Source organism: Schistocerca cancellata, chromosome 8 (assembly GCF_023864275.1).
Source record: "Schistocerca cancellata isolate TAMUIC-IGC-003103 chromosome 8, iqSchCanc2.1, whole genome shotgun sequence".
NCBI lineage: Eukaryota > Metazoa > Arthropoda > Insecta > Orthoptera > Acrididae > Schistocerca > Schistocerca cancellata.
In genome coordinates, this window is record NC_064633.1 from 555,703,705 (window position 1) to 555,731,439 (window position 27,735).

Sequence of the window (27,735 nt, forward strand, 5' to 3'; positions counted from 1 at the left end):
CACGTCCCACACCATACAGAACCTCCACCAGCTTGAACAGTCCGCTACCGACATGCAGGGTCCATGGATTCATGACATTGTGTCCATACCCGTAAACATCCATCCGATCGATACAATTTGAAACTAGACTCTTCCGACCAGGCAACATATTTCCAGTCATCAACAGTCCAATGTCGATGTTGACGGGCCCAGGCGAGGTGTAAAGCTTTGTGCCGTGCAGTCATCAAGGGTACACGACTAGGCCATCGGCTCCGAAAGCCCATAATGATGATGTTTCGTTGAATGGATCGCACGTTGACACTTGTTGATGGTCCAGTATTGAAATCTGCATCAATTTGCACTTCTGTAACGTTGAACGATACTCTTCAATCATCGTTGGTTCCGTTTTTGCAGGATCTTTTTTCCGGCAGCAGCGATGTCCTGATATTCGCGGTACACTCGTGAAATGGTCGTACTGGAAAATCCCACTTCATTGCTACCTCGAAGATGCTGCGTTCCATCGTTCGTGCGCAGATTATATCACCACGTTCAAACTCACTTAAATCTTGATAACATGCCATTGTATCAGCAGTAACTGGTCTAGCAACTGCGCCAGACACTTGTTATCTTATATAGGCGTTGCCGACCTCAGCGCCGTATTCTACCTGTTTATATATCTCTGTATATGAATACGCATGCCTATAACAGTTTCTTTGGCGCTTCAGTGTATGTTAAGCTCAAGCAATCTACACTTTTAAACCTTTTAAAACGAAGAATGAAATAATGGATTCATGTATTTAGTGTTACAGAAACAATCCATACCTATCCGATCAATGATCAATAGCATTTTTGGACAAATATTTAAAACATTCTTGCTAATAATGTTCGTGGATTTTAACATACTGAAGTTCAAAACTAGAGTGACCAGCCTGTGACAAAAAATCCCAAAGCTATTCCTCATTGGTTGTCAGCTGGAATTGCCTACCTCAAGTCGTACTTTCTTTCTATTATTCCACGCATTGACTTGGTAAATAATTCTTGTCCATTGTGGACGTAATAATATACTGAAACTGTTAAAACTGAAGGAAATTTATAATTAATTACTGTCAGTTCCACAAGAAAGAGATCACCATAATTTTAAATGTAACGTCCGTAGCGACATGTCTGGTCTTGTATCTGTACTTAAAGCGCTTTTGCACAGTGTATAGATAAACAGTGCAAGAGCTGAATAATTTGTTTTGTCGGTTACAGTTTTTGCTATTTGCACTCATTTACAGCCAATTTAAACGCTGAAAAAAATGTGCAGTATTTATGAAAAATGCCTTCTGAGGTCCGATTGGAAGCTATTTGGTTAGAACGAGGGAAACTAGATGCTACAAGAGGATAATGATTCGAAACATCGCAGCTGTCACTGTACAGAGTGGAAACAAGAGAATGGGGTATCCACAATGGATTGGCCTGCAATGTCTCCAGATGCAAATCATAAATGTTTGGTCATATATTAAGATGAAGCTTAAAGGAAATCCAATATACAAATGGTTCAAATGGCTCTGAGCACTCTGAGGTCATCAGTCCCCTAGAACTTAGAACTACTTAAACCTAACTAACCTAAGGACATCACACACATCCATGCCCGAGGCAGGATTCGAACCTGCGACCGTAGCGGTCGCGCGGCTCCAGACTGAAGCGCCTAGAACCGCTCGGCCACTCCGGCCGGCGCCAATATACACTTTGAAGCAGTTGTCATATAAAATCAGAACGATATGGAAATCGTTACCGACAGAATATGCAGAAAATATCGTTAAAAGCATGCGATAAAGATGCCAAGCTATAACCGATAATGGGGACGATTGAATTTACTATTAGGTGATCGTGTAATTAGTAATAGATGTATTTTCATGTAAACATGTATTTATAATAGTGTTTTCTATTTCATACAGATAACGGCGTACATTATCTTGTGCAACTGACTGTAGCTGCAACCAGTTGCTTTTGTAGGCATTTATTTTTCCTTGCTGGCATTTCAAGATGCCTGCTATCCCATCTTCAGTTGTTTACATATGTTAACGTTTTGTGAATATTGTTTCTTTACTAACGGCGTTGCAGAATTTTGCAACGGAAGTTTTTAAGACAGCTGTTGTTAGACGTCGTACTTAAAGAAACAGTGTTCACAACAAGTAAATAAATGTAAACATCCGAAGATGGCGTGAACATAAAATGAATGCACTCAGCAAAAGGAGTGTGTTGAGCCTAATTAGATGGCTGCAAGTGTCGGGAAAGGGGTGCCATTCATAAATGTTAACGTCGCGGACGCTATGGTTTGTTTTTATACGGTAGGAGAGCTGCTGTCACATCACGTGACTTGAAGAGGCGGACCGTGAGCTTAAGTAGGTATGTGACTTAGCCCCACGGGTCACCCAAGTTTGCCCATGTCTGGGTTATACGAACAATGGTTCTGAGCACTATGGGACTCAACAGCTTAGGTCATAAGTCCCCTAGAACTTAGAACTACTTAAACCTAACTAACCTAAGGACATCACACACACCCATGCCCGAGGCAGGATTCGAACCTGCGACCATAGCAGTCCCACGGTTCCGGACTGCAGCGCCAGAACCGCTAGACCACCGCGACCGGCTTATACGAACAAGAGATGCTTTGTGTACTGACGGACACTCTTTTGCAGGCGAAAACTGGTGTCCAAAATTAAAGCAAATACGTAAATTTTGCAAGATTGTGTTTATTTCACCACAAAACAGTATACATAGATGGTAGTAAAGTAGAAATAATGTAAAGAATACAGAACGTTATCAACTGCAACATGCATAACTATATACATAAATGTTCTTCCTTTTTTTTTTTCAACTTAACGGATTTGCAACCGGCTGCTGTGACCGAGCGGTTCCAGGCGCTTCAGTCCCAAAACCGCGCTGCTGCTACGGTCGCAGGTTCGAATCTTGCCTCGGGCATGGATGTGTGTGATGTCCTTAGGTTAGTTAGGTTTAAGTAGTTCTAAGTTCTAGGGGACTGATGACCTCAGACGTTAATCCCTGTAGTGCTTAGAGTCATTTGAACCATTTTAACGGATTTGAAGACACGTTCTGACAAGTGGTTAATGTGTGAAACGTTCCCTTTTGGAACATTTATACAAGACTGTCCTTAAACTGACACACAATATTTTTTTTTTTTAGCGCATCGCAATCTGACTTTCAGAAATCCCTACAAAGGAATGGCCCTGACTAACATTAACCTGTACCTTTCACAAATCACTTACCTCACAAAAATCTTCGTTACTCAAGCTACTGCAATACAGCGAGCGCCACTACTGCCAGCTAAATAAAAGATTCAAACTACAGAAGGCACTAACTACTAGTAGGCATAGTTAGCAAATGAAAGATTTTAGTAGAGAACAAACAATGTATTTACCTTAATAGTCATAATATATATAGCAGTTCATAACATCCATTCTTACAAATATCAAAACTCCGCCATTTCCCTCCCCACATCCACCACTGCTGGCGGCTCACCTCCAACTGCGCAACGCTACGCGCTGTTAACATCCAGCTGCCCAACACTACAATGGCAGACAACAATGCAAACTAGCCACAGACTGCACACAGCACAGCCAGTGATTTTCATATAGAGCGCTACGTAACGTTGCCAATAAGAAAACATAAGCAGCCTACTTACATGTGCTCACTATGGGGCCTGACCGCGTCTGGCACCAATACAGGACTGACAACGACGGGACATGCTAAGGGGTGGCCGAGCGGTTCTAGGCGCTACAGTCTGGAACCACGCGACCGCTACAGTCGCAGGTTCGACTCCTGCCTCGGGCATGGATGTGTGTGATGTCCTTAGGTTAGTTAGGTTTAAGTAGTTCTAAGTTCTAGGGGACTGATGACCTCTGCAGTTAAGTCCGATAGTGCTCAGAGCCACTTGAACCATTGTTTGAACATGCTGTGTATAGTCTCATGTTGAGGCAATAACGCCCGTCTTTCCTGCAGAGCTGCTCACAAGTCTTGGAGAGCGCTTGGTGAATACGGACGTGATGCAGTCCGTCTTCCTAGTGCATCAGTGCATCCTAGACATACTCGATTGGATTCAAATCGGGAGAGCGTGAAATATCTTCTGTTTCCAAGAAAACATCAACCACACGTGCTCTATGAGGTAGAGTATTATCGTCCATCAGTGCGAAGTCTGGACTGACAATACCTCGTAACAACCGCACATGGCATCCCAAGATCTCCTCATTGCACCTGACAGCAGTTAAATCTTACTGATTCACCCGTACAATTTCATGAAGAAGCGTTCGAGTGTTCGGCATAATCCCTGCCCTCACCATTTGGGTTCCTTCTCGATGTCGGTCTCTTTCTATAATGTTTGGGTCCAGAAATGGTTTCCCACGTGCCCTCAAGCTTCGTATCCGTCGAGAATCACCCTCCAGACCAAATCGGGACTCATCTGTGAAAAGAACATTGATTGCTCCATTCTTGACGTTCCCTTAAGGAGCTCCGGAACGCCCTATACTTGCAATGTTAAAATAACGCTTATAAATTACATCTTTCCTCACAAAGTATTTGAGGTAGGAAGTTGAACTTTTTACAGCTTATTTATTGGAATATGGGCTACAACTTAACACAGGGATTTTACAAAATTTTAGTTCAGTTATTAAAGATGATTTTTTTCCAATTGTAATGAAAATTCACAACATTTTTTTGCAATTTTTTATTTATATATTCAAAAATATACAGTTTTTTGGAAAAAGGCTGTGTTAAATTATGCAGAAGGTACTGTGTAACATTTACTGAAAGTTTGAAACAAATATGTTTGGAAGATCCTTAGAAAACATGTAATTAGTATGAGAAAATAAAAGTTTTGGGAATCGAGCGACAAAGATTGGATTAACTTTTTAGTGCATTCCAGGTCCATAGGATGGATTATCTTCATCCTCTGCAAACTCCTCCTCCAGCTTCCTCTTGTTCCTCCTCCTGTTTACTCTTGCTTGTATTTCTAGACTCTTTACAGCCCTGTCTGCAGCCCGAAGGCGTTCCTTGTCTAAAGCAAGCATCGCTCGTACCATGTTACAACCTATCTTCATTCCCATATTTCTAAATACCTTGCACCTTACAATGTTGCCATCATTGAAAATCGCAACAGCATCATACACACCAAAGTGAAGTGTTTCTATTCCAACAAATACAGTCTTGGGGATTCTCGACCATATAACACTATTTACACTTTCATTGGGGTTTTTTAGTTTTGAGTTTGAAACAATCAACAATCACACCAGCGATATATATTGAACCATCACAGGTTAGCCACAACACATACTTTATCTCACATCACTAAAATGTACCTGACGAACACGGACGTTAATAACAACACCATTTGACAGCAGTTTAACAGCGCCACAGTGGGTCACGCCCATGTAGAACACATTTCAAAAAAAATTTAAAAATAGTTGTAGTCTTCGGAATTGAATAAATTATATATCTATTAAAAGGTAATAGTCTGCAGATTCAGAAAACGCAAAAAAGTAAAAATTGAACTTTTCATGATTTTGAGCCTTTCCGGAGCCCCTTAAGTGAAGACACGCAAGAGGTGAACAGACAGCAGGTCTCCATCAATAAAGGCCTCTCTGCTGAAGCCTTCTGTACACAGTTTGCCTCGGTATAACACGTTTAGTGGATGCTGCGAGGGCAGATGCCAGTTACAGTGCAGTAGTAAGGCGGTACCGTTGTGCCCTTACTGCTAAATAATGGCCCACTGTTTCTGATGTCACACGTGATCGGTCCTGTCCTGGTCTCCGGGATACAGTGTCGGTCTCTATAAATTGTCTCCTCATCGGAGGAACAACAGAACGATTCACACTAAGCCACCGGGCCACTTCAGTCTGTGACTCTCCTGCTTCCATTTTTCCATGACCCTCTACAGCAGAGTCTGTGGGCGTGTTCTCTGTTCATACTACATCGTCTGTGACGGTGCACACAGCAGTTGTGGATGTGGGACTACCTTGCAAACACTACCCCGCTTGACATGTCCTGACGTCATTACTGGCGTGGTTGTCCGTTGATCGGAATGCCATCTCCTGTGCAAAACACGATCTTAACGACATCTGTTGACAGTTTGTATGGTTATATCGTGAATTAGACACAGGACGGGGAAATAGCAGTTTGTTGCTTTAATTTTGGACATAAGTGTAGTGTGAGAAGTCACAAACAATACTAAAATGCTGTTTCCGAATGAGAACCCCATTGCGTAATTTTTGCTTAGTTACCGAACGATAGTGCTACTCCTAACCATTCTGTCTGACTGCGCTGAAATCCTAATCATTAACATGTGGAAGCCTGCAGCACAGTTCAAGCCAGTTTGACATGTGTTGCATGCCGGCTTGTTGGTGCTGCAATACTAGTGGCCAGTACGTTGTGGGTACCAGAGTGTAAAAAAATATGGAGGGGACGATAGCTATCTTCAGCGTCAGGTGGTTCGCGTCGTCATTACTGAAGTACCGTTAACGACCGAGCGATTATACCCGTCTAAGAAAAAGGAAGAACGTCAGAAGCGTTTCGCTACCAGTGCAGCGAAAATGGAAAAGCTACGTTGATGTCTACATCTGTGTTACTGATACATCTATTACAAAAGCTAAAATACGAATAAAATGTTTTAAAACATAGTGACGTAAATAATTGGTATAACGATTTGCAGTACTGTTATTTGAGTCTCAGGGTTAACTAAGATGTCTGTTTTCATTAAAATATTTAAAAACTGTTTGATTAGGCTATAATACAACGATTCTAAAGTTGTATAGTAAAGAAAATATAGTGATACAAAACGTAGAAGTTTGTGAAGATTTATGTATTCACAAAAAATTTTGTCAGCTTGCTCAGTGAGTCTATATTAAAGTGATTCTAACATCACAGAAAAGATCTGAAGTGATATAAAACATAATACATTGAGAATGCAAACATGCAGTCTCTGGTAAAAGCCCAACATCGTATCTACGGCTTACACTCTATGGTGTGTGGTGCAGGGTACTTTTGTGTACAACTGTCACCGCTCCTCTATCCTGTTGAATTCACGAATACTACACAGGAACAACTTCTTCGTGTGTGTCCGAGAATCTCTAATATTATCTACACCATTGTTTCGCTTTACGTATGTAGGTCGAAGCAACATGTTGGTTTACTCTTTGAGGAAGCTATTCTCTCTGAAGTTTTGCAGAAAACCACGTCTTGACGCATCGCCTTCTTGTAACGTTTGCTGCTGAAGTTACACCAGGATCTTTGCTGTTAGACAAACCAGTGACGAAACGCGCTGTTCTTCTCTGTATCTTCTCTGTTTCCTTTATCGTTCCTAGCCGGTAATGGTCACAGACTATGGATCAATACTCAAGTATAGATCGAAAGTGAGTCATGTAAGCTACACCATTCGTACATAAACTACAATTCCCGAGGATTCTTCCAACGAATCTCAGTCTGGCATCTGCGTTTTCTGTTATTAGTTATACAGGCTGGCCCATAAAATACTACATACGTCACCAGATAGGCAACCCAACTCACATCATCTGCCCTTGTTAAGGATTATGTAAGATGGATTAAGGATTATGTGGGACGCATGAATACACCGCCGAAAAAAATTATAATCCTCAAGGACTGTGTTCAGTGGCACTAGGATATAATATGTATATACCGAGGGGCTGTATCGTTAGCGATTCATTTGTCACAGTCATTGGTGATCAGGTGGCTCTTTCGAGGCCTGTCTGTGCGCCCTCTGTTTTGGCTCTGCAGGCGTAACTGTGCTGAGTTTAGAGGTGAACAGTGGTTGCAACAGTCATTCTAGGATAAAATCATACTCTACTAACGTGTACGTACCGGTGCTGAAGAACTCGAGCCATTTCAAAAGGGTCGCATTGTTGGCCTGCGTGAAGCTGGATACACGCATTGACAGGTGAAAAATTATCTTAATAAATAAAAAAGATAAAAATGATCACGCGAGTGTGCTCCTGTTTGTTTTACTTTTGTATTGTTTCTTTCTGAATATATAGTCTCTCTATTAATGTAAGCTGTTGCATACCAGAAAATTCCATATGTGCATTAGTTAACCTCAACGTTTACAGCTAAGTACTAAATCTGCCTGCGACAATGGGAAGCAAATTTGACAGCGAGAATGTACAGGGTGTTTCAAAAATGACCGGTATATTTGAAACGGCAATAAAAACTAAACGAGCAGCGATAGAAATACACCGTTTGTTGCAATATGCTTGGGACAACAGTACATTTTCAGGCGGACAAACTTTCGAAATTACAGTAGTTACAATTTTCAACAACAGATGGCGCTGCAAGTGATGTGAAAGATATAGAAGACAACGCAGTCTGTGGGTGCGCCATTCGTCTTTCTGCTGTAAGCGTGTGCTGTTCACAACGTGCAAGTGTGCTGTGGACAACATGGTTTATTCCTTAGAACAGAGGATTTTTCTGGTGTTGGAATTCCACCGCCTAGAACACAGTGTTGTTGCAACAAGACGAAGTTTTCAACGGAGGTTTAATGTAACCAAAGGGCTGAAAAGCGATACAATAAAGGATCTGTTTGAAAAATTTCAACGGACTGGGAACGTGACGGATGAACGTGCTGGAAAGGTAGGGCGACCGCGTACGGCAATCACACAGGGCAACGCGCAGCTAGTGCAGCAGGTGATCCGACAGCGGCCTCGGGTTTCCGTTCGCCGTGTTGCAGCTGCGGTCCAAATGACGCCAACGTCCACGTATCTTCTCATGCGCCAGAGTTTACACCTCTATCCATACAAAATTCAAACGCGGCAACCCCTCAGCGCCGCTACCATTGCTGCACGAGAGACATTCGCTAACGATATAGTGCACAGGATTGATGACGGCGATATGCATGTGGGCAGCATTTGGTTTACTGACGAAGCTTATTTTTACCTGGACGGCTTCGTCAATAAACAAAACTGGCGCTTATGGGGAACCGAAAAGCCCCATGTTGCAGTCCCATCGTCCCTGCATCCTCAAAAAGTACTGGTCTGGGCCGCCATTTCTTCCAAAGGAATCATTGGCCCATTTTTCAGATCCGAAACGATTACTGCATCTCGCTATCTGGACATTCTTCGTGAATTTGTGGCGGTACAAACTGCCTTAGACGACACTGCGAACACCTCGTGGTTTATGCAAGATGGTGCCCGGCCACATCGCACGGCCTACGTCTTTAATTTCCTGAATGAATATTTCGATGATCGTGTGATTGCTTTGGGCTATCCGAAACATACAGGAGGCGGCGTGGATTGGCCTCCCTATTCGCCAGACATGAACCCCTGTGACTTCTTTCTGTGGGGACACGTGAAAGACCAGGTGTACCGCCAGAATCCAGAAACAATTGAACAGCTGAAGCAGTACATCTCATCTGCACGTGAAGCCATTCCGCCAGACACGTTGTCAAAGGTTTCGGGTAATTTCATTCAGAGACTACGCCATATTATTGCTACGCATGGTGGATATGTGGAAAATATCGTACTATAGAGTTTCCCAGACCGCAGCGCCATCTGTTGTTGACAATTGTAACTACTGTAATTTCGAAAGTTTGTCTGCCTGAAAATGTACTGTTGTCCCAAGCATATTGCAACAAACGGTGTATTTCTATCGCTGCTCGTTTAGTTCGTATTGCCGTTTCAAATTTCCGGTCATTTTTGAAACACCCTGTAAATGATACTTACCCATTCTGGACCTACACTGTCTGTAACAAAAAAGTGACTTTGAATTTCAATTACAATAATTTAACCCAGCACTGTTAACTGACTCTGTGAAATTGGAAACTCGTGTCTCCTCTATTTGGATTACCTTTGTCGCAATGGAAAACGCCGTGCAGCTACTCTCGTAGAAAGAGACGAAAAGACGCCTGTCAATTTCTGAGCTGCTACTAACCACGGGGAATCGCTGTAGTCCAATGCAGTATCTTAAATACATGCAATGCAAATTTGGACCTCATAAAAGTTGCTTCTCATAAAAAAGAATATCCACCTAATAATGGGAGCTGAATAATGAAGTGGGATAATCTGAGTTACTCTCCAGACAAAAATTCTTCTCAAGGAACTGTATTAAATAGATTCATCCGAAAAAAATTTCTTGACACTATTCCACTTACAAAAATTCACCATTGGAGGCTTAGTAAGTAATGAGAAAATATTTCATTACAAATTACAATTACGTAAGAACAAAACTGCACAAATACAAAAATGTAACTCAACATGAAAATTTATTCCACATAAAAGTCCTCATACTAATGATTAAATTCTTTTCGAATCCATTCAAGAAATTCCTGACTCGGATGTTTGTGTTGAATCAAGAATGCCTTACTAAATGCTGCCGCAATAAAATAAAATATGTTCATTCGTTACCTTACATCCCAGTCTTCTCAAAATATTATCTATCTTAGTAAACCCATCCCATTCATTGCGTAATGACAGTATTCCTTTTGTAATAATAATATCATCTTCCGTCAGATCAATAAAACGATTCCCAAGAGCACCATGTTCTGCATCGTTAATGTACAAGTTCACCGCTACGAGACAATGCTACTGTTCCCCATCTCCTCTCCCCGTAATCGACACTTAATACCTGCGCATCTTCGCAGAGCAAAGATGACATAACAAGTCTCCGGGCAGTGCAGCGTCTCTGCAAGACTACGCACACATTACTAAGTGATACAAAACGAGGATAGTGGAATGTAGTCAAATTAAGTCGGGTGATGCTGAGGGAATTAGATTAGGAAATGAGACACTTAAAGTAGTAAAGGAGTTTTGCTACTTAGGGAGTAAAATAACCTATGATAATCGAAGTAGAGAGGATATAAAATGTAGACTGGCAATGGCAAGGAAAGCGTTTCTCAAGAAGAGGAATTTGTTAACATCGAGTATAGATTTAAGTGTCAGGAAGTCGTTTCTGAAAGTATTTGTATGGAGTGTAGCCATGTATGGAAGTGAAACATGGACGATAACTAGTTTGGACAAGGAGAGAATAGAAGCTTTCGAAATGTGGTGCTACAGAAGAATGCTGAAGATTAGATGGGTAGATCACGTAACTAATCAGGAGGTATTGAATAGGATTGGGGAGAAGAGAAGTTTGTGGCACAACTTGACTAGAAGAAGGGATAGGTTGGTAGGACATGTTTTGAGGCATCAAGGGATCACAAGTTTAGCATTTGAGGGCAGCGTGGAGGGTAAAAATCGTAGAGGGAGACCAAGTGATGAATACACTAAGCAGATTCAGAAGGATGTAGGTTGCAGTAGATACTGGGAGATGAAGAAGCTTGCACAGGATAGAGTAGCATGGAGAGCTGCATCAAACCAGTCTCAGGACTGAAGACCACAACAACAACAACAACACAAATAAAACAACCAAAAATAAGAAAATTCCCTATAAATTTACGAGGCTATTACGAAAATAAGGTCCGATCGATCGCGAAATGGGAACCACTATGAAAATCAAAAATGTGTTATTTAGAACGGCTTCTAGCTACTTCTCTACGAAGTCGCCGCTCAGACATAGACATCTGTCGCAGCGTTGTACCAACTTTTCAATACCCTCGTCATAGAAGGCAGCCCCCTGTGCTTTCTGCCAATTCTCTACGCTGGTCTACAGCTCGTTGGCTGTGCCGGAACGTTGTCTTCATAGACAGCGGTTCATGTGAGCAGAGATGAACAATAGAGGGAGGTAAGTCCGGGGTGTACGGTGGGCGAGAAAAGACTTCCCATCGAAAACGCTGCGGAAGTGTCTTCGTTGCCCCTGCGGTGTGCTGCCGAGAATTGTCATGAAGAAGGAAGCCCATGACAGTTGCGTAATATGGGCTGCATTACATCAGGCGAAATATCTCACCAGGCCCTCAAACTTGGCGGGAGACACTGTTGTTCTAGGCATCTTTACGTATTCACTGTACGCTCAGAACTGAAAAGAGCGACGTGACGCGATCGACGGCCATACTAGAGTCACTGTCCAACACACCTGTGCAAAGCTTGATCGGATTTTCACCATGGTTTCCATTTCGCACTCCACCGGACCTTTCTTTCCGAATAACCATCGTATATATACACACACACCTTTCAAGGTTGCTGCACATGTCCTGCACGGTGTATCGGTGATGTGTCACTACTTTCAACAGTGGTCTGCGGGACATTCGCACACCTGTAAACCAGGTTCTAGACGCCCTGTGGTACACACACACACAAATAAAGATCGATACATTGTAGGAGCAGCAGTGGCCGACAGAATTATGTAAGTTGGGTTGCCTATCTTAAGGGGCTCCGGAAAGGCTCTAAATCATGAAAAGTTCAATTTTTACTTTTTTGCGTTTTCTGATTCTGCAGACTATTACCTTTTAATAGATATATAATTTATTCAATTCCGAAGACTACAACTATTTTAAAATTTTTTTTGAAATGTGTTCTACATGGGCGTGACCCACTGTGGCGCTGTTAAACTGCTGTCAAATGGTGTTATTATTAACGTCCGCGTTCATCAGGTACATTTTAGTGAAGTGAGATAAAGTATGTGTTGTGGCTAACCTGTGATGGTTCAATATATATCGCTGGTGTGATTGTCGATTGTTTCATGTTTATTTACTCTGTCGTTATCTCGAAAATATTCGTAATTAATTCTGTGTCTTGAGTCTCTGTTTTGTTGAAGTATAATAATGAGTAAAAGTAAAGTTGCTGTTGCGACTTTCAATGATGGCAACATTGTAAGGTGTACGGTATTTAGAAATATGGGAATGAAGATAGGTTCTAACATGGTACGAGCGATGCTTGCTTTAGACAAGGAACGCCTTCGGGCTGCAGACAGGGCTGTAAAGAGTCTAGAAATACAAGCAAGAGTAAACAGGAGGAGGAACAAGAGGAAGCTGGAGGAGGAGTTTGCATAGGATGAAGATAATCCATCCTATGGACCTGGAATGCACTAAAAAGTTAATCCAATCTTTGTCGCTCGATTCCCAAAACTTTTATTTTCTCATACTAATTACATGTTTTCTAAGGATCTTCCAAACATATTTGTTTCAAACTTTCAGTAAATGTTACACAGTACCTTCTGCATAATTTAACACAGCCTTTTTCCAAAAAACTGTATATTTTTGAATATATAAATAAAAAATTGCAAAAAAATGTTGTGAATTTTCATTACAATTGAAAAAAAATCATCTTTAATAACTGAACTAAAATTTTGTAAAATCCCTGTGTTAAGTTGTAGCCCATATTCCAATAAATAATCTGTAAAAAGTTCAACTTCCTACCTCAAATACTTTGTGAGGAAAGATGTAATTTATAAGCGTTATTTTAACATTGTAAGTGTAGGGCGTTCCGGAGCCCCTTAAAGTGCACGGAATACACTGACGGAAAAAATGTATCAATCTCAAGGACTGTGTTCAGTGGCATTAGGCACCCAGGGAAAAAAATGTAAGCATATGTTGTAACTTATGTGTCACTAACGACCACTGGAAATCGTCTTCTTGCACTAACACTTAACATTACGTATGCCTCTGCCAGGCTACTGTTGACGCCACGACTCCGCCAAGCGCGACTACGTTGTTGTGAAAGACTCGATTGGAGAGTGGAATGACCCTTTTCGTCTTCAGTGATGAGAGAAGGTCCTGTCTGTATTCGAGAGATGAACGTACACGTGTACGACATACACCTGGTGAGATGCCTACTCCCGAGTGCATTCTTCCACAGCACACAGGTCCCAATCACGCTGCGTCGTGTGGGGGTCCATCAGTTACAACTCGCTGCCACATTTGGCGTTTCTGCAGGATAAAGTAACCAGTGCCCGCTACGTTGCACGGGTTGTTTGTTATTCCCATACTGCTGTCATTTCTTCGGCAGGAAGGTGATATGGTTTTTCAGCAGGACAACGCACGTCCACATATGCTACTACCACACAAGGTGCTCTCCGTGATCTACAACAACTACCCTGGCCAGCAAACATGGTTCAAATGGTTCTGAGAAGTATGGGACTTAACATCTGACGTCATCAGTCCCCTAGAACTTAGAACTACTTAAACCTAACTAACCTAAGGACATGACAAACGTCCATGCCCGAAGCAGGATTCGAACCTGCGACCGTAGCGGTCGCGCGGTTCCAGCCTGGCCAGCAACATCAGCAGATCTCTCGCCAAATAAAAACGTATGGGACATGGTGAAGCAAGAACTTACTCGCCCTCCAGATTCTATAAGAACCATTGCCGAATTGCAACAAAAGCTGTAAGTTAGTTGGGACACTCTATCGCAGGATGCCGTTCGGCACCTTTATAGTCGTACATGAGAGAATACGCGCTTTCATCGCCGCCGGAGAGGGGGGGGGGGGTATACTGTGTACTGACGCGACTGTGTGCGCACTCATTACGGTGAAGTGTGTCTCATTTGGACAGAATTTGTTATCATATGGTCCTACAATGATGAGCTACCTATTACATCACTCGTCTTAAAAATGGCCTTGTGCTTGCGCGTGTTGCATTTTTTCGTATTCTTTCCCACTATTTTTGCGCAATAAATCGCTTTTGTTTATGTTCACGACCAATTGTATACGAAGCGTCAATGATCTGCAGGTCTTCCTGACATTAGCTTCAGTTTTCTAACCTTGCTTTTTTTCTGTGTACAGAATTATACGTGACTCTCGCTTAGAAAATGATGTCGACATGAATTTGATGTTATTTCTGTCTGACGCTTCAATAGTTCCAAGTATCGAAGCGAAGCAGAAGCAACAGCTTATCTCCCATGTATCCGTGTACCAACACTCTCTTAATGAGTAAAAGGTCTCATGGGATAGGAGAGTCACTTTTAAAATTAAGTTAAGCGTCTCCTGTAGACGCTGGTTAAAGAGCCGACCTTAGTTTCTTTGAGATCTAGCTCGACATATGGAGGACATGTGACTTGCAAGATTGGTGGAGGACAAGTTACGAAATTTTCTTTGCTGTCACGAACTCCTCAGACGTTAGTATGTTGTTGTTGTGGTCTTCAGTCCTGAGACTGGTTTGATGCAGCTCTCCATGCTACTCTATCCTGTGCAAGCGTCTTCATCTCCCAGTCCTTACTGCAACCTACATCCTTCTGAATCTGCTTAGTGTATTTATCTCTTGGTCTCCCTCTATGATTTTTACCCTCCACGCTGCCCTCCCATACTAAATTGGTGATCCCTTGATGCCTCAGAACATGTCCTACCAACCGATCCCTTCTTCTGGTCAAGTTGTGCCACAAACTTCTCTTCTCCCCAATCCTATTCAGTACTTCCTCATTAGTTATGTGATCTACCCATCTAATCTTCAGCATTCTTCTGTAGCACCACATTTCGAAAGCTTCTATTCTCTTCTTGTCCATACTACTTATCGTCCATGTTTCACTTCCATACATGGCTACACTCCATACAAATACTTTCAGAAATGACTTCCTGACACTTAAATATATACTCGATGTTAACAAATTTATCTTCTTCAGAAACGCTTTCCTTGCCATTGTCAGTCTACATTTTATATCCCCTCTACTTCGACCATCATCAGTTATTTTGCTCCCCAAATAGCAAAACTCCTTTACTACTTTAAGTGTCTCATTTCCTAATCTAATCCTCTCAGCATCAAACGACTTAATTCGACTACATTCCATTAACCTCGTTCTGCTTTTGTTGATGTTAATCTTATATCCTCCTTTCAAGACACTGTCCATTCCGTTCAACTGCTCTTCCACGTCCTTTGCTGTCTCCAACAGAATTACTACGTCATCGACAAACCTCAAAGTTTTTACTTCTTCTCCATGGATTTTAATACCTACTCCGAATTTTTCTTTTGTTTCCTTTACTGCTTGCTCAATATACAGATTGAATAACATCGGGGAGAGGCTACAACCCTGTCTTACTCCCTTCCCAACCACTGCTTCCCTTTCATGTCCCTCGACTCTTATAACTGCCATCTGGTTTCTGTACAAATTGTAAATAGCCTTTTGCTCCCTGTATTTCACCCCTACCATCTTTAGAATTTGAAAGAGAGTATTCCAGTCAACATTGTCAAAAGCTTTCTCTAAGTCTACAAATGCTATAAACGTAGGTTTGCCTTTCCTTAATCTTTCTTCTAAGATAAGTCGTAAGGTCAGTATTGCCTCACGTGTTCCAACATTTCTACGGAATCCAAACTGATCTTCCCCGAGGTCGGCTTCTACTAGTTTTTCCATTCGTCTGTAAAGAATTCGTGTTAGTATTTTGCAGCTGTGGCTTATTAAACTGATAGTTCGGTAATTTTCACATATGTCAACACCTGCTTTCTTTGGAATTGGAATTATTATATTGTTCTTGAAGTCTGAGGGTATTTCGCCTGTTTCATACATCTTGCTCACCAGTTAGTAGAGTTTTGACACGACTGGCTCTCCCAAGGCCGTCAGTAGTTCCAATGGAATGTTGTCTACTCCGGAGGCCTTGTTCCGACTCAGGTCTTTCAGTGCTCTGTCAAACTCTTCACGCAGTATCATATCTCCCATTTCATCTTCGTCTACATCCTCTCCCATTTCCATAATATTGTCCTGAAGTACATCGCCCTTGTATAGACCCTCTATATACTCCTTCCACCTTTCTGCTTTCACTTCTTTGCTTAGAACTGGGTTTCCATCTGAGCTCTTGATGTTCATACAAGTGGTTCTCTTATCTCCAAAGGCCTCTTTAATTTTCCTGTAGGCAGTATCTATCTTACCCCTAGTGAGATAGGCCTCTACATCCTTATATTTGTCCTCTAGCCATCCCTGCTTAGCCATTTTGCACTTCCTGTCGATCTCATTTTTGAGACGTTTGTATTCCTTTTTGCCTGCTTCATTTACTGCATTTTTATATTTTCTCCCTTAATCAATTAAATTCAATATTTCTTCTGTTACCCAAGGATTTCTACTAGCCCTCGTCTTTTTACCTACTTGATCCTCTGCTGCTTTCACTACTTCATCCCTCAAAGCTACCCATTCTTCTTCTACTGTATTTCTTTCCCCCATTCCTGTCAATTGTTCCCTTATGCTCTCCCTGAAACTCTGTACAACCTCTGGTTCCTTCAGTTTATCCAGGTCCCATCTCCTTAAATTCCCACTCTTTTGCAGTTTCTTCAGTTTTAATCTACAGGTCATAACCAATAGATTGTGGTCAGAGTCCACATCTGCCCCTGGAAATGTCTCACAATTTAAAACCAGGTTCCTAAATCTCTGTCTTACCATTATATAATCTGATACCTTTTAGTAGTATGTGCATGTAAATGTATGTCAAGATAAACATAGATCTATGATTTATACCTAGAAATAAGAAGTCTTACCTGAGTCGACCAGACGTAGTCAAACACCGCCGCAGATGACCGCAGTATCGTGCCTCCCGAAAGGCAACAACAAAATATAACAAAAGCTACCACGCACTATTCGTTTCAGTAGACGGCTTAATACGAGTCTCTGAACTGTGCATGCTGCACAGTGGCACGATACAAGCAAGACTTGATCGGGTATGCAGACGGTATCGATTTTATCATTTGAAGTATCACATCTTGTATCTCAACAGCGGGGCGTGTGACAAGAGTTGAAATACCATACCGTGCCACTGGTTCTGATGCTGCTGCCTCACGTCGATGAATATTCCTGTTCTTTTTCAAACACGGAAAACATTTCCATTTGAAATATATAGATATTAAAATATGTCTGACTCTCATACAGCCAGTTTATTCTACCATTTGACATATATTTGTATATAGCTTTCTACCTACACCAGGTTGTTTTTTACATTTGCTGCAGTGTACCGAATTTCTTCATACATTGCTGATCGTATCCCGACACACTTTATTGTATTCTTGTAGACGAGCAGTTTCGGCATTTATATCTTTTATTGAATTATTTAGTAATCAATGACAATGGCTAAAGAATGAAATATGTGAAATAGTCTTGAATCTATACTGCACAGATGTGAGAAACAGTATAAAAGACATTCTTACGTCACCAAAAAGCTGATATTATGTCATAAAGTATTACGGTACTAGTTTCGGTACGACTTACCATTTCGCAGCCTTTAACAGTTTAGAGCCGTATAATGCACGTGGTTTGTACCACTGTCAAAGACTGCGAAATGTCATATCGAAACTTAGCATCGCAATAGACTATGACATAATCGCAGTTTTTTGAGATGTACTAACGTCTTTGAAACATACAGTCTGCTTTTTCCTGAATGACTGAATCTAAAAATGATAATTGCGACAGATATTGCCAAAAATACACACACTGTTCATGTGTTGCTGTCATCACAACTTTATGCATACGACAGATATATTCTGCCATAATTTGTCGTCTAAATGTGCTCTCTTCTGAACTCGCGAATAAAATGTCTCGAACTCGTAATTACTAACACAACAATTTTCAAAACTCGAGGACAATACGTGTTACGAGCCAATTAGTATCTTCACACGAGTGACTTGTATTCACCGACATGAGCGTGCCTGAAGTTGGAGTGACGATGCAGGGTACTTGAAATATACTAATTTCGATAAAAGAATACACCTGCGAGTTGATTAACCACATTTTTCTCTCGCAACTTTTTTTTTTTTGTTAGTAGAGGGCGACACGCACTGCCGTATCGTGATGACGTGCCAGGCTTTCAGGGGGAGTAGAAAATTTAAAAGCAGCGAAACGAGACGAAAAAGCGCTGTCTGGTAACGCGCTGATCACAGACCACAATCGTAAAGAACTGTCAACAGGGAACTAATCAAACAACCCGTGAGAGAGTAGGCAACCATCACTTAAGGACATTCGATGATAATCTGCCATCGGGATTTCAAACAATTTGCTTGCGGGAACCACCGCGATTGCGAGAAAAAGACGATGTGTTTAGACTGTTTCCGTGTACGTAGCTTTGGAATTAGCATTATATGTGAAGCATGGTTTACGCTTCGGCGAATGGAAGCGAACATTAACCAACTAGCATTCTTCGTAGACAATTCGACAGTGCGCACTAACATTCGTTTGTACCTGTCAACAAGCGCTTACAATTAGAGGAAACGAAAGAGAACACGAGATAGCGAGCATAGCCTATGAAAACTGCGTATTTGTTTTTTGGCGCTAATAATCGGCACACAGGATGCGACACTGTATAGTTACAGCCACAATTCAAAACTCTGGTATTCTGAGAGGATAATTTTGTATGGCGAGTGCATTGTTTATGGAGAAGTACATAAAGTGGCCCAGAAAGAAAAATGTCGGTATCTGAATTCGTACGCAGGCGTGAAATGCATGGAGGTAGTGCACTCAACAACTTTCCTTGGAATTTTTCAAAACTTTTAACACAAGTCGGTTTGAACTTTTTGCTGGGTTCGCATTACAACTGAGGTCGAAGTTTAAAAGCGAACACTAGTCACCGACGACTAAGGTAACATAACATAACACTCTTGTTATAGCGACTAGAAGCATTTACGTTAGCGATTGTTTCATTTCAGTACCTGGAATATCTCAGATAGCTCTTGATGTCTGCAGTGACAAACGAAAAGTGCTTCGAAAATTTTATTGAAGTACGTATAAGGAAGCCGATATCACCTACAACCAATCACACTGGCTACTTGATAAAATCTGCTACATAGCTTGTCAGAGGGCAGATTGCGTGAACCCTAATGTACCATTTTTATTTATTATGAAAAATCTCTAAAAGGCCACACACACACCACACACACACCACACACACACACACACACACACACACACCACACACACACACACACACAAACGCTATACACGAGCAATTTACCAAGCACTTTCATCCAGTATTTCGAATGCCACTCTCGTAAAGGTCTGCTGTGGAAAATGGACTGATATTTTAGCAACAATGACAGTTGATGGTTTCTCTACTAAAATTAACAATATATATATATGAATTGTAGTGAATTAAAATTGTTTTGAAACTCTTTCCTTAGGCTGTGTTATGGGACATATTACAGATTCTTTGTTATTACTTTTCAAGACTAAACTACCCAAACCAAAATTATTCATATATTGCGACTTTACTTTACCAGTCTAGCCCTTTTATTAATACTATAAAATTTCCTACGTACACCTGCTCACAAATTATTGTTTTATTTTTGTTTTATAACCTACTCGCCTGTCATTAACATATCATTTCAGCAACATCAGCAATTACGTCACTTTTAGGAACATAGCCACATCACATTCTATTTGATTCTCATTCTGGACGGACCTATAGTTTGACACTGTACCACCAAGTGGCTTGTAGTGAAATTGCGTGTTTATGGAATATCGTCACAGTTATGTGACTGGATTCGTGATAACCTTTCGGAGAGGTCATAGTTCGTAGTAATTGACGGAAGGTCATCGAGTAAAACTGAAGTGATTTCTGACGTCCCCCAAGGAAGTGTCATAGATCCTTGACTGATCCTTATCTATATAAACGATTTGGGAGACAATCCGAGCAGCTGTCTTAGGTTGTTTGCAGATGACGCTGACGTTTATTAACTAGTAAAGTCATCAGAGGATCAGAAAAAATTGCAAAACGATTTAGAAAAGATATCTGTATGGTGCAAAAATTGGCAATTGACCCTAAATAACGAAAAGTTTGAGGTCATCCACATGAGTGCTAAAAGGAATTCGTTAAACCTCGGTTGCACGATATATCAGTCGAAACTAAAGGCCGTAAATTCAACTAAATACCTAGTAATTGCAATTACGAACAACGTAGATCGGAAGGAACACATAGAAAATGTTGTGGGGAAGGCTAACTAAAGACTGCGTTTCATTGGCAGGACACTTAGAAAATGTAACAGACCTACTAAGGAGACTGCCTACACTACGATTGTCCATCCTCTTTTAGAATATTCCTGCGCGGTGTGGGAACCTTACCAGATAGGATTGGCGGAGTACATCGAGAAAGTTCAAAGAAGGGCAGCACGTTTTGTATTATAGCGAAGTAGGGGACAGAGTGTCACTGACATGACACAGGATTTCGGATGAACATCATTAAAACAAAGGCGGTTTTCGTTGCAGAGGAGTTTTCTCACGAAATTTCAATCACCAACTTTCTCCTCCGAATGCAAAAATATTTTGTCGACGCCGACCTACATAGGTAGCAACAAATATCATAATAAAATAAGGGAGATCAGAGCTCGTACGGAAATATATAGGTGTTCGGTTTTTCAGCGTGCTGTACGAGAGTGGAATAATAGAGAATTATTGTGAAAGTGGTTCGATTAACCCTCTGCCAGGAACTTAAATGTGATTTGCAGAGTATCCATGTAGATGGACATGTAGCTGTAGATGTACTGTAGTAGTATCTTAAAAAATGGCGCCATACGATATTATCGGACGTTAATCTGTCCGTGTTTTAGGGGTTTAGGGATGGTGTCTTTGACTAGTAATCAGAACGCCCTGGGTCCCGGCTTCGAACCTCACCACTGCTTAAATTCTGCAAAAAAATCATCAGCAAAGGTGACCGAAGACTTCCGATATGAGAAGTCACCCTTGTTCTGCCAGCGGCCCCTTCAAAGACGGGGGAGGAGCGAACATAGGTTCAAGACACTCTCTAGCCCTTGGTGAAGAAAACTGCCCCTCAAAAGCGGAAAATCAGCAATGATCAACGATATGAGGCTGCAGAAGGCAAGAGAAACCACTGCGTTAAAGACACGTAATTTGTATCCCCAGGACATGTGGCCTATAACTGAAAAAGTGCCATGATGATCTCTCCAGTGGCAAAAGATTACGGAGTAGTCGCCCATTTGGATCTGCGTGATGGTACTACCAAGGGGGAGTTGACCATGAGAAAAGATTCAGTAACCAACGAAAGGGTAACGTTCTACGAGTTGTGGCGTGTCACTAGTTTGAATGTGGTAACGAAGCTAGAAAATCTGGAAAGGGAAATGCTGAAGCTGAATCTAGGTACGGAGCGGCTCAGTGGAGTGAAAGGGAAAGAAGACAGGGGCTTCTGGTCAGACGAGTATAGGGTAATACCACCAGCAGCAGAAAATGGATCAAATCACCGAAGTTAAGAGCTGTTGGGCTGAGCTAGAACTTGGATGGGTGACCATCCGGTCCGCCGGGCTCTGTTGGCAAACGGGGTGCGTTAAGCCCTTGTGAGGCAAACTAAGGAGCTACTTGATTGAGAAGTCGCGGCTCCGGTCTCGTAAACAGACGTGCGGCCGGGAGAGCGGTGTGCTGACGACATGCTCCTCCATACCCGCATCCAGTGATGCCTGTGGGCTAAGGATGACACGGCGGTCGGTCTGTCCCGTTGGGCCTTCATGGCCTGTTCGGGTGGAGTTTAGTTTTAGCCGAAACTGGTATAATGGGAGTAGGAGTCGTTATTAAGGGGCTCCGGAACGCCCTATACTTGCAATGTTAAAATAACGCTTATAAATTACATCTTTCCTCACAAAGTATTTGAGGTAGGAAGTTGAACTTTTTACAGCTTATTTATTGGAATATGGGGTACAACTTAACACAAGGATTTTACAAAATTTTAGTTCAGTTATTAAAGATGATTTTTTTCAATTGTAATGAAAATTCACAACATTTTTTTGCAATTTTTTATTTATATATTCAAAAATATACAGTTTTTTGGAAAAAGGCTGCGTTAAATTATGCAGAAGGTACTGTGTAACATTTACTGAAAGTTTGAAACAAATATGTTTGGAAGATCCTTAGAAAACATGTAATTAGTATGAGAAAATAAAAGTTTTGGGAATCGAGCGACAAAGATTGGATTAACTTTTTAGTGCATTCCAGGTCCATAGGATGGATTATCTTCATCCTCTGCAAACTCCTGCTCCAGCTTCCTCTTGTTCCTCCTCCTGTTTACTCTTGCTTGTATTTCTAGACTCTTTACAGCCCTGTCCGCAGCCCGAAGGCGTTCCTTGTCTAAAGCAAGCATCGCTCGTACCATGTTAGAATGTTATTATTTACAGTAATAACATATACCTTTGGCTTTCCAATATTTCTCCTTTTCTTAAAAGCCTTCAGAGGATTTCTAATAACTTTACTTTTACTCATTATTATACTTCAACAAAACAGAGACTCAAGACACAGAATTAATTACGAATATTTTCGAGATAACGACAGAGTAAATAAACATGAAACAATCGGCAATCACACCAGCGATATATATTGAACCATCACAGGTTAGCCACAACACATACTTTATCTCACATCACTAAAATGTACCTGATGAACACGGACGTTAATAATAACACCATTTGACAGCAGTTTAACAGCGCCACAGTGGGTCACGCCCATGTAGAACACATTTCAAAAAAAAAAATTAAAAATAGTTGTAGTCTTCGGAATTGAATAAATTATATATCTATTAAAAGGTAATAGTCTGCAGATTCAGAAAACGCAAAAAAGTAAAAATCGAACTTTTCATGATTTTGAGCCTTTCCGGAGCCCCTTAATTGGAAGGTAAGACAGACAGTGAGTTACCCTGAACAGTTCAGTGATAGGGTTGTTCTCTTCAGAATCGACAGGAAACCAACATCGACAACAATAGTTCAGGTATACGTGCCGATGTCCCAAGCAGAAGATTAAGAGGCGAGAAAGAATATGAGTGTATTAAAAGGGAGATGAAACTCTAATAGTGATGGGGGATTGGGATGCGGTTGTACGAAAAGGTGTAGAATAAAGTGTTAAAGGAGAATTTAGGTCTGGTAGTAGGAACGAGTGAGGAGAGAGACTAATTGAGTTCTGCAATAAATTTCAGCTGATAATAGCGAGTACTCTGTCCGAGAATCACAAGAGAAGGAGATTTACTTTGAAAGGGCTGGAAGGCACGGGAAGATTCCTGTTAGACCACGTCAAGGTCAGGCGGAGATTCCGAAATCTGATACTGCATTGTAAGGCGTACCCAGGAGCAGATATAGGCTCAGATCACAATTTAGTAATGAACAGTAGCTTGAAGTTTAAGAGGCTAGTCAGGAGAAGTCAATGCGGGAAAAAGTGGAATGCGAAAATACTGAGGAATGAAGAGGCTGTAGACACCACGATGATCAATAGCTCATTAGGCAATTCAGTTGAAAAGGAATGGACATCTTTAAAAAGGGCAACCACAGAGGCTGGAGAGAAAAATATATGTTCGAGGAAGGTAGTTGCAAAGAAATGCTTCAGTACAAAAATGTTCAAGGAAATTCAAGAATACAAAAACGCAAGTTACTTAGGAATGAAATAAAGTGGAAATGCAGGGAAGTTTAAGGCGAAATTGCTGCATGAAATATATGAAGAAATCGAAAAAGAAATGGTTCTCGGAAGGAATGACTCAGCGTACGGGAAATTGAACACAACCTTCTTTGGTGATATTAAATTCAAGGGTGGTAACATTAAGAGCGCAGTGGGAATTCCAGTGTCAAACGCAGAAAAGAGAGCGGATTGATGCAGACAATACAATGAAGGTCTCTATGAGGGGGAGGACTTCTCTTATGACGTTGTAGAAGCAGAAGCTGGAGTTGATAGGAAAGAGATAGGGCATCCAGTATTAGAATTGAAAAGAGCTTTGGAAGACTTAAGACAAAGTAATGCCGAAGGGATGGATAGAATTCCGTCGGAATTTCTAAAATCATAGGAGAGGTGGCAACACAACGACTATTCACGTTGGTGTGTATAGTGTATACCATCAGACATTGGAAAAAACATCATCCACACAACAGATTGACGATCAGTTTGGTTTAGAAAAGGTGAATGCGTCAGAGAGGCGTCTCTGACGTTGCTGTTGATAATGGAAACAGGACAAGAAAAATCCAAAAACGTTCATAGAATTTGTCGACCTGGAAAAAGTGTTTTCAATTCGTGCAAAATGTTCGAAATTCTGAGAAAAATAGGGGTAAGCTATAGGAAAAGACGGGTAATATACAACATGTACAAGAGCCAAGAAGGAATAATAAAAGTGGTAGACCAAGAGCGAAGTGGTCGGATTAAAAAGGGTGTAAGACAGGGATGTAGTCTTTCGCCACTAATGTTCAATCTATACATCGAAGAAGCAATGACGGAAACAAAGGAAAGATTCAAGAGTGGTATTGAAATTCAAGATGTAAGGATGTAAAGAATGAGATTCACTTATGACACTGCTATCCTGAGTGAAAGTGAAGAAGGATTACAGGATCTGTTGAATTAAAGGAACAATCAAATAAGTACAGAATATTGGTTGAGAGTAAATCGAAAAAAGAGGAAAGTGATAAGAAACAGCAGAAATGAGAACAGTGGAAAAGCCTATCAAAATTGGGTATCACGAAGTAAACGGAGGTAGGCAGCAAAATAACTCATGATGAAACGGACATAAAAAGTAGACCGGCACTGGCAAAAAGGCATTCCTGGCCAAGAGAAGGCATTAATTTGAGGAAGACATTTCTGAGAAAGCACATTTGGAGCACAGTGTTATTATGGTAATGGATGATGGCCTGTAGGACAAGCGGAACAGAAGAGAATCGAAGCGTTTGAGATGTAGTGCTACACACGAACGTTGAAAACTAGGTGGACTGATAAGGTAACGAATGGGGAGGTTCCCCGCAGAACCGACGAGGAAAAGAATATATGGAAAGCAATGATAAGAAGAAGGGACAGGATGATAGTACACATGTTAAGATGGTTCAAATGGATCTGAGCACTTAGGTCATCAGCCCCCTAGAACTTAGAACTACTTAAACCTAACTAACCTAAGGACATCACACGCATCCATGCCCGATGCAGGATTCGAACCTGCGACCGTAGCAGTCCCGCGGTTACGGACTGAAGCGCCTAGAACCGCACGGCCTCCGCGGCCGGCCATGTTAAGAGATCAGGGAATGGCATCTATGGCGCTATGGGAAGCTGTTGAGTATAAAAACTGTATAGGAAGACAGAGAGTGGAATATATCCAGAAAATAATTGAGGATGTAAGTTGCAATTGCTAATCTGAGATGAAAAGGAGAGAAATGCTTGGCAGGCCACATCAGACCAGTCGGAAGACTGATGACTGAAAAAAAAAAAAAAAAAAAAAAAGACGTACCTTAACAGATTAAGTGTATACGTCTCCTGAGCAGCTGAAAACCAGACAATAATCACCTGCTTCGAACAGCATTCTTCCCACTGTACCATTCGACATCGCCTCATAGTCTGATTCAAAATTTTGCTTTTTCATGTGCCTTTGTCCTGCATCTAGGCGCGGTCGGCATGGTTACTATTGGATCTGGCATGGTAGTTTAAAGGGTGACTGATGTCCTTCCTGTCGCGACCCCGCAACCCCTCCGGATGGGACTTGGGTACCAGCCCGGTATTCACCTTGTTGGATGTGGGAAATCACCCAAAGAAACACATCCAGTCTGGAGGGCTCCCCATCCCTCGTAGTTCTATCCGTGTCCATGACTGGCGACCCTTCTTAACACGCACCGCTATCCAAGCGGGTTTCCGGCTCAGAATCTTGCTGATGAAATATATTTGTCGCTGCTTCCAATTCGAGGTCGTTACACAGCGCAAGACTTGAAATTTTCAAGCATTGTTTCACGCGTTCTCGAATGGCTTCATTCAGAACGAACTCGATTCGCACTGGATTCGTACTCATGAGATCGTCAGTTCAAATCCCCGTCTAGCCATCCGCATTTGAGTTTCCGCGGGTTCTCTAAACCGCTCACGGGGCGAATACTTCATTTGAAAGGGACACGGTTTACTTTTGCCAGCAACCTTGTCCACCCGAGCTTATCCTCCATCTCTATCTTGTCGGGGATGGAATGGTGAACCCAATTCCGCTTTACTTTCTCAGGATGGCTTCAGTAGGAGAGACGGCGGATACCAGGCGGAGGTCAGTGGCCGAATACGGGCGCAGTATGAAGTGAGGCACATCGTTTCCAAACAGCAAACACAATCTTAATAAATACAAAATGTTACACCAAAACAAGTTATACTAGGCTTTTTTATTGATTTAATATTTCATAAGTGAATCTAACGATAATAATGGACAAAGGACTGCTTCCCAGGAGTATATCCCTTTTGCCACATCTTTGAGACGAACCCCAAAATTTACTGGATTCTGTTTTCCTTTTTTAAATTTATTTATACTTCTATATGCCAACAGCTAGTTGTACAAATACACTACTGGCTATTAAAATTGCTACACCACAAAGATGACGTGCTACAGACGCGAAATTTAACCGACAGGAAGAAGATGCTGTAATATGCAAATGATCAGCTTTTCAGAGCATTCACACAAGGTTGGCGCCGGTGGCGACACCTACAACGTGCAGACATGAGGAAAGTTTCCAACCGATTTCTCATACACAAACAGCAGTTGACCGGAGTTGTCTGGTGAAACGTTCTTGTGATGCCTCGAGTAAGGAGGAGAAATACGTACCATCACGTTTCAAACTTTGATAAAGGTCGGATTGTAGCCTATCGCGATTGCGGTTTATCGTATCGCGACATTGCTGCTCGCGATGGTCGAGATCCAATGACTGTTAGCAGAATCTGGAATCGATGGTTTCAGGAGGGTAATACGGAACGCCGTGCTGCATCCCAACGGCCTCCCATCACTAGCAGTCGAGATGACAGGCATCTCATCCGTATGGCTGTAACGGATCGTGCAGCCACGTCTCGATCCCAGAGTCAAGAGATGGGGACGTTTGAAAGACAACAACCATCTGCACGAACAGTTCGACGACGTTTGCAGCAGCATGGACTATCAGCTCGGAGACCATGGCTGCGGTTACCCTTGACGCTGCATCACAGACAGGAGCGTCTGCGATGGTGTACTCAACGA

The 27,735-nt window shown here is 41.7% G+C and overlaps 1 protein-coding gene across 1 annotated transcript in view; it reads left to right on the plus strand.

Annotated features, from left to right (window-relative positions):
* Positions 1-27,735, plus strand: part of LOC126095685 (beta-1,3-galactosyltransferase 1-like) — a 316,203-nt gene that overhangs the window by 46,410 nt on the left and 242,058 nt on the right. The gene's annotated exons all lie outside the window — the stretch shown is intronic.